The sequence below is a fragment of the Ascaphus truei genome, chromosome 3 (genome assembly GCF_040206685.1).
Source record: "Ascaphus truei isolate aAscTru1 chromosome 3, aAscTru1.hap1, whole genome shotgun sequence".
Taxonomy (NCBI): domain Eukaryota; kingdom Metazoa; phylum Chordata; class Amphibia; order Anura; family Ascaphidae; genus Ascaphus; species Ascaphus truei.
In genome coordinates this window covers 53,116,168-53,129,254 of record NC_134485.1, presented here as the reverse complement: position 1 = coordinate 53,129,254, position 13,087 = coordinate 53,116,168, and positions in this window count along the sequence as shown.

Genomic DNA, 13,087 nt, shown 5'->3' with positions numbered 1-13,087 from the left:
CTTTCACATACACACAGAAATGTAAGCGGGGAAAAAACATTTCTTTTTGCAGGTGTGTTTTTACTGATATGCCTGGCTAAGAAATATTTTCACACACTGGTCTTTGTTAGTTTTCAAAAAAACACTATGTGAACGCATTCACAGTCTAGGGATGTTTTTCACAAACGAGATAAAAGAAGGAGAAATGTTTCTCCCACAGTCCCATATCACGAACCACAACTGTTAACCCAATTAGACAAACAAATCCAATTGGCGTTTGAAATAAGGAGTCAAAGTAGTTACTTTTGTTGACCTTGACAAGGAAAAACAGGAGTTTGTTAGCCATTCAGCACATTCATTTTGATGAGCAAATAACACAGACCTGCACACAGCTTTTGTGCTACTCAGACATGGCTGATGAATTCGTTAACAATATTAATCCCCTTTTAGGGTATAAGTACATGATCTGTGAAGCCATCTTGAACAGTCGCGGACAGAAAGCAAGCACACGCCAAATCGATGATTTCATTCGAGCAAAATATCCTTATTACCAAGACCGTAAGCATGCACGGAATTTTAATTCCTCAATAAGATTCACTTTATCAAGTAATGACTTTTTTGAACGTGACCAGGATAAGCTACAACACACCTATGGTTTCTGGAAGATTGCCCCGGAAAAACAATTTATCCTGAAAGACGGCACTTATATTGTCGTGAAAGGCATATTTATTCCTAATGGCAATAGCAATGTATCCGCTACTACTGATCCGTTTGAATCGATACGTGCTGCAATATCTGCAGCCTCCATTCCTGAAACCCACATTGTACAAGAACAAAAGTACTATGATTATGTACCAAGCCTTTCAGCTGAAATTGCATTGGAATGGGAACCGGAAGAAATGAACCTACCTCCCGACCAATTATTTGAAGAAAGCAGTGGCGATTCCTATGAGCGCATCCTGGAGGAGATATGTGCCATACTGGATTCAGCGGTTGGGTTAAGCGTGGATGAAAATGGCTTGCATTTCTGGAGCGACCAGTTGCAGCCAGGCGAAGAGTTAATTCTAGAAGAATGGTAAATATAACAATCGTTATGCGTTGACTCTGCGTTTAAATTTTTTTTTTTTTTGTAACCACCATTTTCACTTTCAATGCGTGGATACAGCGTAACATTGCAGACTGCATAACATGTAGCGATCACAAACAAATTGTTTCCTAATACAATATAGTAGGACCTGAAAGAGTAGTACACATTGCTGACGGAATAAATATACGTACTTTCCTATCCCTTTAAACATATTAGCAACATTTTACCATTACTCTAACACATACCTGTTTTGTTATCATGCAACATCTACAACATTGAAAACCGGGTCCACCACGTATGACGTGGGACCCTTGTCATGGGCCAAGGCGTCCTTAAAAAGGATTAGTGATGTAAGTCCCGCCCCCAAGCGACGTGCGCGCCTCAAAGCCTATTGGCTGTCATGTTTTGTTATAGTAACGGTAACTGCAGTGTGTGATGCGGGCGGCTCAGTGTTTGTAGGCGTACCCTGGGCGTTAGCCGAATGTTAATTGAGTGGGAGGAGTGTTAGCGTGCGTTTCACGCTGGCTTAACATGACGTCACACGTATTGCATTTGCGCATTGTGTTATCGGCCGTGCTTTCTGTTCAAACACGTCTGTTTAAAAAGAATACTGATGTACTCGTTTAGAACGAATGTAGTTTCGTCTTCATTGTATTTGAAATAAAGATGTTATGTTTACTGGTATTTTCAACATGTATTGAACGCACAACGTACGCTTTGTTTTGCGCATGCGCTAACAGTTAGTGGAGCCAAGCGTGAAGTGCGTGCGCACACAAAGATGTGCGCGCACATCTTTCAGTATACAGGCAACGTTCACTTCTTATACATAGTTATGCCTGCTACAAATTTAAAGAAACATTACATACTGATGAACAGTTTTACTTCTAACATATAAGTGACTGACGTGTGTATCTACACAATCATATAGAGCTGCGTAACGCGTTGTCACGGATGCATATCTAGTAAGGTGCCATCTTTGACCATCATGTGTTTGCTGTATTTCAGAGATGTCGGGGAAGATACAATCGGATCAATGTATGATTTCAGAAGAGTCTACCTTTATATGAGATGATTGTGAGGAGGAGCCACCGACTACTATACTACATATGGAACTAATTTTATATTGCTTGCAGCGCTTATTAACAAACAATTAAAAATGTGATACCCTTATGCCTATATTGCATAAGCACTTAATTAACATAATGATGTTGCAAAAGAGTGCCTCATGAATTTTTATTGAGTGTTCTTTAATGACTACTAACATTTTATGACATGGTGTGTTTTATATATAACAACCATTCCCACTCTGCTAACACATTTGTGTATTATAATATGTAATGGAACGTATGACTGTCGAAACTATGTAACAATAATAATAATAATATGAGCATGTTCATGTATAGGGCTGCTAGTTGTACGCAGCGATTTACAGACACATGTTTCAGCCTGAGGTCCCTGGCCCGTGGAACGTACAAATGTTTTTTTGCCGCATGAGGCACAGGGAGATAAAGTGACTTGGCCAAGGTCACAAGGAGCCCACACCGGGAATTGAACCAGACTCCCCTGCTTCAAACTATCAGTGCCAGTGTGTGTCTTTACTCACTGAGCCACTCCTTCTCCCAATGTAAAGGACACTTACAACCAAGTAGCCATTTATTTTTAAAATCTCTTGTTACATGGGTATGTAGATAAAATGGTTTGGGACTGTAGCAAATAATGTTACTGGCCAGATGTTATGGTCCCCTCCAATGCATGATGTTCTGAATATGACATCACCATCATGTTATGAAGTACGTTTCTGTGTATATTTCATTAACCTAACTAACTATAGTTTACTGTGTTTATTAATCGTTTAGAAATACATAGTATAGTAAATATGATGATATAAGCTACCATAATAAAGCTGGTGTTATCATTTGTCGGTGTTATACATGGATCCTACACCAATTGATAGAGACACAAACAGTTGTCTTAAAAAGTGTGTCTATGCTAGTGATGAATGTGCTCCCGTAAGTAAACAAATAAGTACAGTTATCCCCTTTTCTCCAACCACCTCTATATTACATTAATGGAAATTATAAGGAAACATACATAAAATGTGATGAAATGTGAGTAATCATTTTGTAATACAATGCACATGAAAGCTCAAGAGTAGCTAAATGCATATACATGATACAGAAAGTACATATATGTAACATTTGTGTTTAAACCAATATGTTGGGTTTTTAGTTCCAATAATTATAGGAAGATTGAGGTAGCCACATCTTATGAGAGATGTCAGCAAATATACATACCATGATCAGTCATACTGGAGATATACCTATAATGCAAAGGAACAATATATAAATTGCAAACATTGACATGCCATCTTCAGTACCGTAAACAACACAGCAAAGTGTGTATTTGGTGTTAAATGTACAACACCATGTATATTTCATGACATTCAAAATGTAAATCAGCCTGGTGTACACATCATATGGATGTACATGTTACACTGCACCAATAACATTGTATGTAAGCATACTAGAAGCATGAATGATTATGGGCATAATATGTGTTTTGTCTTAGCATAAGGAATAACACAATGCTAAAATATTATTGCTTTGTTACCCAAGTTGTATTCACATACACACAACTAAAGTACAATTGAAGAGGGATTATATAACCTGTGCAACAATAACATACCGGTGCCACATCCCTTTGTGCACACAGCAGAGAAAAGAAAGGTGTGCAACCCATATTCATCTGTGTCCTAACAGAAGGTTATATAAAGAAACATTATTGTTAATATAACATAATTAAACTATAAAAGTAGTACTAGGAACATATGAGTTTGTACTTACAAGAAAAAAATGAATTGATGAGATTCTGTCGTGTCTGGCCACCACTGGCTGTTTGTTCATTTTCAGCAGCTACATGGGTGGGATGCTCGTCTACCAAAGCCTCAGCTAGGTCTGACTGTACATTGTGCCTGAGTGCAACATTGTGCAAAATGCAACAGGCAAGGATAATATCAGACACTTTTTGAGGCTTGTATAGAAGAGCCCCACCAGTTCTGTCCAGACACCTAAACCTGGTCTTGAGTAGGCCAAATGTCCTCTCTATAACAGATCTTGTAGATATATGGGCTGCATTGTACCTGTCCTCTGCTTCAGTTTGAGGGTTTAGCACCGGAGTCAAGAGCCACGGCCTAATTCCGTATCCTGAGTCACCTATAATGAATGGAGCACACATAAGCTGACATTAGTGATCAAATTGTACAATGCCAACATTCCTAAATCAACATGTGTTTTGTGTTAGAACATGTAAATATGTACTCACCCAGCAGCCAACCAGGTTCAAAATGTCCCTCTTCGAACGCATGGAAGACTGAAGAGTTCCTCAGGATAGAGGAATCGTGACTGGAACCAGGGAACTTGGGTACCACATGCATCGTGGCATCACATACCACCTGTACATTGAGTGAATGGTAGTGCTTCCGATTGCGGTACACATGCTCACTCTGACTAGGTGCAATCAAAGCAACATGTGTGCAATCGATTGCACCCAGCACAGATGGTATCCCTGCTATATTATAAAAGCCAGTCCTGACTTCCAGCCACTCTGTCGCCTCTGTAGGAAAATGAATATAATTCCTAGCGCGTCTATTGAGTGCATAGAGAAACTGGGTCAAGGCCCGCGAGAATGTAGATTGCGAGACCCCGCCCACTATGCCCACAGTTGTCTGGTATGACGCGGAAGCAAGATAATGTAATGAGCACAGCATTTTAACAAGCCCAGGGACTGCACGACCTCTGGCTGTGAAAAAATCTAAATCCCCCCTTATCTCCTCATAAAGAGCTAAGATTGCTGCTGAACTCAAACGATAGCGACTTACAATCTCCTCCTCACTCATCCCATCTAACAGGGTTCTCTCCCTGTACAGACGCGGACGAGGCACAACTTGTCTCCTCTGTCTTCTCCTCTGATCTCCTGTCCCTCTACCTGTCCCTCGGCCTGTCCCTCTCCCTGTCCCTGTCGTATCCGCGTCACTGTCACTGTCCCTCGGTGTGTCCCTACCTTGCCCTATATGATTCTCTTGATCATCAAGCATGTCATAGAAAAGAATGTTCCTGCGTCTCCTAAACATTCGCAACATTTTGAAATGAGTAGCTGTGAATGAGCAGGTAATGTGCGTCCTTTAAATAGGTATGTGATGATGTCAGGTGACATAGTAAAATGCAAGGTGTTACATTAACATAATAAAGTACTTCTGTGGCAAGCTGTGTGCACTTGTTGTTCTAAGTATTTGTTGTGTGTATTCTGCAGGGAATGATGATATTTGGCAATGATGTGACGTGAAGCTTTGTACAAAGATTGCTTGCAAATAAATAGTTGCATGTGCAATGCATGTAACACTTGTGAACGCAAGAGTCAGTCATGTAATGAGACAAAAAGGCTGAGATTGACGTGGGAAAAGTTTTGTGTAACATGTGTAATTATCCATGTTATTGTGACATGTTGGCAACAATGAATAGTCGTGTGCATATGCATGCATTTGTGTAAGGAGGATAGTTGGTATAGAATGAGTTTACAAGGTGTCCCAATGATGAATTACTGTACATGTGTGTATAAGTTAGGTTGAAGTGCTTGTAATGCAACGGTTACAATGTAAACATGCAATGTGATTGAGCGTCCAATAAGTGACGTCATGAAAATAGGGAGGACCCAAAAGTATATGTAAACATGAGAATACAGATGTACATGAACGTTTAAAGATGCGTGTCACATTACAAGCATTGTGTAATGTAAAGGAAGATGAATATACTGTGTATGTGTGACATGTGTGACATGTGTGACATCATGTAAATAATTGTCGCTGAGTTGAGTAAAATGTGTGATATGATGTGAGGTTCTCCTTTAAGAGTGTAGTATAGTATTTTCCCTTGCCACATCATCACATGATGAGTAATGTGACCCGCAAATGCTGAAAACATGTAAAAGTCGAATGTTATGCAAATAAGACACGTCAGCTGTGACACAATGCAGGGAATGCCCCCACACTGTAATGCAAATCCCCCTTGTATTGTGAGCAATGAAACGTAAACAGTACTATACTGTTATACGTCCCCGCTCCATTGACTTCCATTGATGTACAGAAGATTTTTTTTTTCTAAGTGCCGTTCCGGCAGCCTTAGCGATCGTTCTCCCGTCCAAAATGCCAACTTTAGTTGGCGGGAGAAATCGGCCATAACATCTCAATTTCGTAGTGCCGATCAGCCCCGATAAGCTGTTTTTTTTTGTTGAATCCAGCCGATTTAAAAAAGTGGCGATCAGTGTCGAAAACAGGCTTATCGGCAGGCGACTGGCCATAACCAAATTATCGGCTCCGAAACCTGGCGATATGAAGCACTTATCGGCGCTTACTGAATCTCAAACCCAATTTTGGCTATAACATGGCCATATTTCCCTTATCAACGCTTACTGCATGAGGCCCTGAGTATCAGTCCTTTAGCTGAGGGGAAAAAAGTGCAATAGTGGGGGCTGATTTCTGGATACCCTGGGACACACTACGGCTGGAAGCGCTGAACACCAAGGAGAAATAACCAGAGAAAGATCCTAAGCCTCTCCTGATCGCCATACTACCACAGATCAGCTTTGCTCTCCTGCTACAAACAGGTATTGCACCACACACTAGGTACTGTAGCATAGGATGTGTAATCTCCCAGAGGGGGGGGGGGGGGGTCCAGAAACAGTGCTACAAGTGTTTAAAGAATGAACTTCTAAAACGGTGACAATTTAATAGATGGTTGGTATTAATACGACTGAAATTATGTAGTAATGAATATTAATGAATCAAGTGTATAAAGGGGATTGTTTTTGATCTTTTATTTGATAACAGTTTTTTATCCTGCTCTTCATCCCTGTTCTTTTAGTACAGAAATAAAGTTCTAAACTGAGAGATCCGGCTCTGGTCCATTACTGACGAGCCTTTAGGTTACACTGCTTTTGGATTTCTTTTCTCCTGGATTAACCCCTTGGATTCTGAGTGTGTCGGCACTCAGATTAACAATTGATTGACATTTGCTAATAGGAAAGCATTCATATCCGACAAAAGGTACTTACTTAGCTGTAAGTAAATAGATTTCTAATAATGCATACAGTAAGTAAATTCATAAGTGCAGATAATGCACATGTTTTATCATAAACAAATTGCAAAAATGGTTATCATTTCAAAATATGAGCAGAACCAAAAAAGTGAAAACATGAACTGTACACTAGGCACAGAACAAATATTGGATTTACCATGAATATATTATTGGAGAGTCGCTCTAACAATATGGCCCCTCACAATGTGTCACCTTTAATACCTTTTCCTTTAAAGCTCTTTGACATAGGGAATGCTTCCCTGCTGTAAACAATGCGTCCAAGGTTTTGTTCTCTTCTACATTTGGCCGTGGCCGAATAAAGTTATTTTGTCACTTATTTTTTGTCCAGTCTGGCTGCGTTTTCTTGCTGCTGTGCTCCGCTCACTCCTATTTTTTTCCCTGATCTTCAAACATATATGTGAAAGATCTTAGAATATCAAAGAAGTCTGTGAAAGTATTAACAAACAAACACCTCTTCCCCTGGCCAACAGAAGAGTGTCTAATGTCTGTTCAGGTGGTGCTTGGTGTCTGGGTTTCCTTTCTCCCAGGGTGCTGGCATTTGTGCAGACTGTTATGGTAAGCAAATGATAGAAGGGGATTAGGATATTTTCTTTAGTTTTATTCATAGGAACAATATACAAACTTCTTCTTTGGGGTACTAAGGCAGCAACCCCCAAAGAGGCACATTTATTTCACTTTGCAGTCACTGCATGTGGCAATCCATTGCCTAGCTGCTGCCTGTTCCCATCTCCACTGAGACCCATTGACAGAGTGCCCTCTTGCATGAGCATTTGCACCCTTTCACCCTAACAGAGCAAATCTGGCGTGATACTCTATGGCCCTTACTGAGGGCCTCCTATAGAGTACCTTGCCATCCCTCTTGTGGGTGGGATATGCCTCAGGACATATAGAGATGTTTGGGTAACCGCTTTCTAGAGCTGTCACTTCCGCTTTTGTAAGAGAGTGGCGAAATGGATACCTCCACGAAACACATAAGAGTGGTGCTGTGCTACGTTAAAAGATAAAATAACGGAAAATAACCACTGGTGATGTAGGAGCAAAAACGGCGCTGTGGACAAGGTATGGGTGACAAACAAGGATAGCCACAAAGGGAAAAAACAGGGACGGAAAGAGAAGGGAAGGGGGGGGGGGAATACAGAGGAAAACACAATGGGAACAAAAAATGCCAAGAATAGAGCTAAAAAATGCTAAAACGAATTAAAAATCCCAAAAATAGAAATAGATGTGCCGGAACTCTGTGCAGCTCTCCACTGAATACAACCACCTCCTTATTAACCTAAAAAACAAAAGAGGAGAGTGCAAGTTCCCTATCACAGATCAAACAAAAATGGGTTTTATTGAAAACAAAGTAAAAATGGCTACTCACAGGGTGGAGTCGTGCACTACTAATGGACACTTTGTTGGGGACATTCAAACCGGAGGACTGCATCGTTCACCCCAGTGGATGCTGTATCGGCCGTGGAGCAGAAGCTGTTGCTGTTTGGAGTGCTATCCGTCCAATTGAACCAGAGTGGTCTGAATGCTTACCACAAAGACACTTATGTAAGTGTTTTTTAATAATAAAGCAATATTATACTATTTTTTGCTTTTCTCCTGTATATGGATTTTCCCTCCCCTACTATGGAATATTGCCTGTGTTGATCCGGAATACCTGTCTGGATACAATCAAAGTCGGTTACTTCTAACAACCACACTGCCTGATTATCACGTTTAACACGTGTGTGCAAAATCTGTAGAGTCTACAATACTGATTCTTTATTGCTGAATTAGTCAATATTGCATTATTTGGTGTTATCATATCTTCCATGTCCTGATGAAATTTGTGCACCTGCTGTTCTCCATCGTTTAACCAGGGTCGAAAAGAAATTAGTTGCTCATTTTGCAACAGCAACGAGATGCGAGATCACAGCATTACGGAAGCAAAATGAAATGCCATCTATTACTTCAATTCGAAATAGAATTTGGGTTGTCTGCCAGATGGAAAAACTAACCAGTTTAGTTAATGATCCTGGCGCAAAATTTCTAAAAGATTGGCTACCATTGCTGGCCCAAACAGATATTCCATGGGTGAACGGTGCCACAGTTATGCTTTTATAGAAATAGATGCGTTCTCCTCTGACTGAGGGAATCATAGTTTAAAAAGACATTGAAATTTAGGGGGTCAAAACCCGACCCTAGTGACAATAATAGGTGTTCAAGACCGCACAGGAGAGGATAAGGCACAAGATGGCTACAAGAAAATTACAAAAGATCAAAGACGTGGACCAAAAAGATAAAAAAGAACTCCCCCCTTCCCCTCTAACCCCAACTTGCCTTCTAATAAAGGCAAATGATAATGAGAACTGATAACTTTGGTTATCAGTAACTAACACTTGAAAACGAGAGATAACTCTCAATGTATTACTTCCTTATAAAACATTTTATAAATAAATAACACAAACAAGGATATTTTATGGTGATACCTATACATATCATGTGCTTTAAATGTCTTAGAATGAAACATGATCATGTTGGATCATTTCTACTTTATCTGGAGGAACAAAAAGTTACTTTCTACTATCAAAGCTTGTGTGAAATTATAATTGGGTAGGGTCATACACAGAAAATAATCTTATTCTTTTTAATGTAACTATGATTATGTATAATACCATTATTAGACAGTTTGAGATTTCATTCCACAGATAAAACGTATTCAATTGATAAAAGTATATAATTTTAATTGAAGGTAATCAGTAATGACTATGATGATACATACAGTAATATCATGATATATATTAACGCAATCTGGGGGCTATGCACTAAGCTCTGAGCTTTCGCGCTGGCCTGAAAAAAATTAGCACGTCCGATACAAAATGAAGCCGGCGGCGAATTCACTAAGGCCCTCAGCCCATTTTCTATCGGACGTGCCCAAAACTGGCTTATCGTGCATGCAATGTTTTTTCCCCATGCTAGCGCACTGAAACTTCCCGTACGCTAGCTGATAGAAAAAATAAGCCGCCTGTGACATTTGCATGGAGATTCTGCATCTCCATGCAAGGCTGTTACAGGCGATCGTACACTAAATAAATACATTTTAATAATAGTGTACATGAGCAGGGGGTCTCCGGAGCTGAACAGCATTGGTTTCAGGTCCGAGGACCCCCTACTTCAGGAGATACAGGCCCCATTATGGGGTGCCGGTATCCCCTGCAGAATTTCAATGTCCCGGTCACGTGACGCGGACGCTTGAAAGTGCAGGGGATACCGGCACCCCATAACGGGGCCTGTATCTCCTGAAGTAGGGGGTCCTCGGACCTGAAACCAATGCTGTTCAGCTCCGGTGACCCCCTACTCATGTACACTATGAAACACATGTATATTGAAAAAAGATTTAACAAACATCAATACACGACCCCCCCCCCTCCGCCTTAACACATACAGTACAATAATGTGCATGTGATTGTTTTTTTTTTTTCATGCTTAATGTAATACAATGTTTGCGATTGGTGTTCGTTTGTAGTTAATGTTGTATTATGTTAACTAATGCGTTTTATGGTTATTTCAGATATTGTTTGAATGTATTTCTTTGTCTTTTAATGTTTACATTCATTAATGTTGTAGTAATTCATTGGTTTGATTGGTTAGTGTTACTATTCATTTTGAGTTGGTTTAGGAATTAATTGGTTTCATTGGTTAATGGTTTAATTAATTCATTGTTGATGTTGTTACTGCTTGTATTCATTGGATTAGCTGGCTACTGTATTTATTTACTTTATTTAGGTATGCTAATGCAGTGTTTAATAATGGGCAAATAATCTATTATCCATATTTGGATAATAGTTATTTTGCACATTATTGTACTGTATGTGTTAGGGGGGTGTATTTAGTTAGAAATATTGTTTAGTATTTTTGTAGGCACAACATTGGTACTGCAGGCCCGCGGGTACCCCGGGATTCCCGCGGGGACCCCGGGACGGCCACGGGGCCAGCCGGGGACACCCACACGACCCCCGGCCTCCATCGGGGACCCCCGCGGGGTCAGCCGGGGACACCCACCGGCCTGTTGTATGGGTTTTGCACCTGCAAAAAGGTAAACAAAGATTTTTTTCTAAGTCCAGCTTTTTTTATCACCAGCCTTTAGCTGGTGAGCTTTATTCAGCGCAACTTTCACGTACGATAAGTTTGCGTTGCTTACTGAATCCCGCAGAAGGGCAGGATTCAGCGCAAACAGCTCATCGTACGAGCAAAGTTGGACTTTGAAAACTTTCCAGGAAAAAGTCCGTTTTGGAGCGCAAAATGCCTGTTTGCGCGGCTTAGTGAATAGCGCTCGGCGGAACTTCACGTTCTAAGATCACTTTGCGCTCTTAAAACGACTTATCACTGCTTAGTGCATAGCCCCCTCTGTGTTTTTTTGTTTTAACTGTAATGAGCTTTGTTATTACGTATTTGTGCTACAAAGTAAGTAACATTAAATAATGCAGTGTCAGCAGCTGCCACATCAGCCGGTGCGGAACTGGAGGTGAAGAAATAGAAGGTACTGGTACGGTGTGCTATGCCGTACTGTCACAAAAAAACACGGCTTATTACTATATATTCCTTCGTTCTCTCATTAGTGTTCCTCCCCTTTTCTCTCATTCACAGTTCTGCTCTCTTGTGCTCTGGCTCTGAGAGAAAACATTTAGTTAACAGTATATTTGAGATAAAAGGAAAGTACATGTAGTGCTGCTATGCGCTTATTAATTATGTTCTTAAGTTATTTTTATGTTTAATTATAATAGTACAAAATGCCATTATTTATGTTAATGACAATCCACTGATAATTTCACTCCATTGTGACAGAACATTTGTAAAATGTCATTCAAGTTTGATGTGCTGCACCTAATATGCAGTTTATACTAACATGATTTTATATTAAAAAAATGATTGATTATGTTAACTCAGTAATGATGTAATGTAGCATAAGCAAATAACTAAAAAAAGAGGAATTTAGCATTAAACAATATTACTATAGATATTTAGTAATCTGAAAAAGCAGTCTAATATTCCATGCTGATCATGACATATACTGTTAAATGGCCAGATGCATTGCATCCAAATCAATACCTTTTTAAATAATTTATTTTCACTCTTGATACTTGACCAGACCATGCAAGAATGAACATGCTTCTGCCTTGTTTAAAGAAATGAGATTGAAGAGAAATAAAGGTTTTCTGAAAAATAATGGAAAACACAGTTGGAAATTTGTCTTGAAAGACAGATTATAGAAACCCTGTGTCGGGACGAAGAAAAGAGATATGGAATGCAATATCTTTCATACTGGAAGCAGTGATTCTAGAATTTTACAATGTTAAAACTTTCTGAGCTAATGGGCACTTAATGAATCGATTGGAAGCTTGACAGATGGAGAAAAAAATCAAATGGCTGCTAAAATAAATCAATATATTTTTATTACTAAATAAGACATAGTGAGACAAGTAATAATTTCTCAGCTTTACAGTTAACCACATTGTCATTTGATAACCCAGAGAAATATGGATGTGAAAACAAAGGTCAAACCCTGCTGCTTTCTCATTGTAGAATGACAGTTACCCATCATCTCCATTTTAATACACATTTTTGTTATCAAGGAAATAAAAGGGGAAAAAATATAATTTTCCCAATAAAATATCCACATTTTTTGTTCAAATAAAAATGTACTGTATCTTAACCCCAGAATGATATATGCTTAAAGCCTAGTGTAATGAGAGACCAGGACTTTTAACACTTTTTAACCGGATCATTCAATAGGCAAAACAAAGTAGTGGAATAAAATGTAGTTTTATTCGGCTAACACCGTGTACACACAATGAAGTACAAAGATGCAGGTAAAATATACACTTACTGGGGCTCTGGG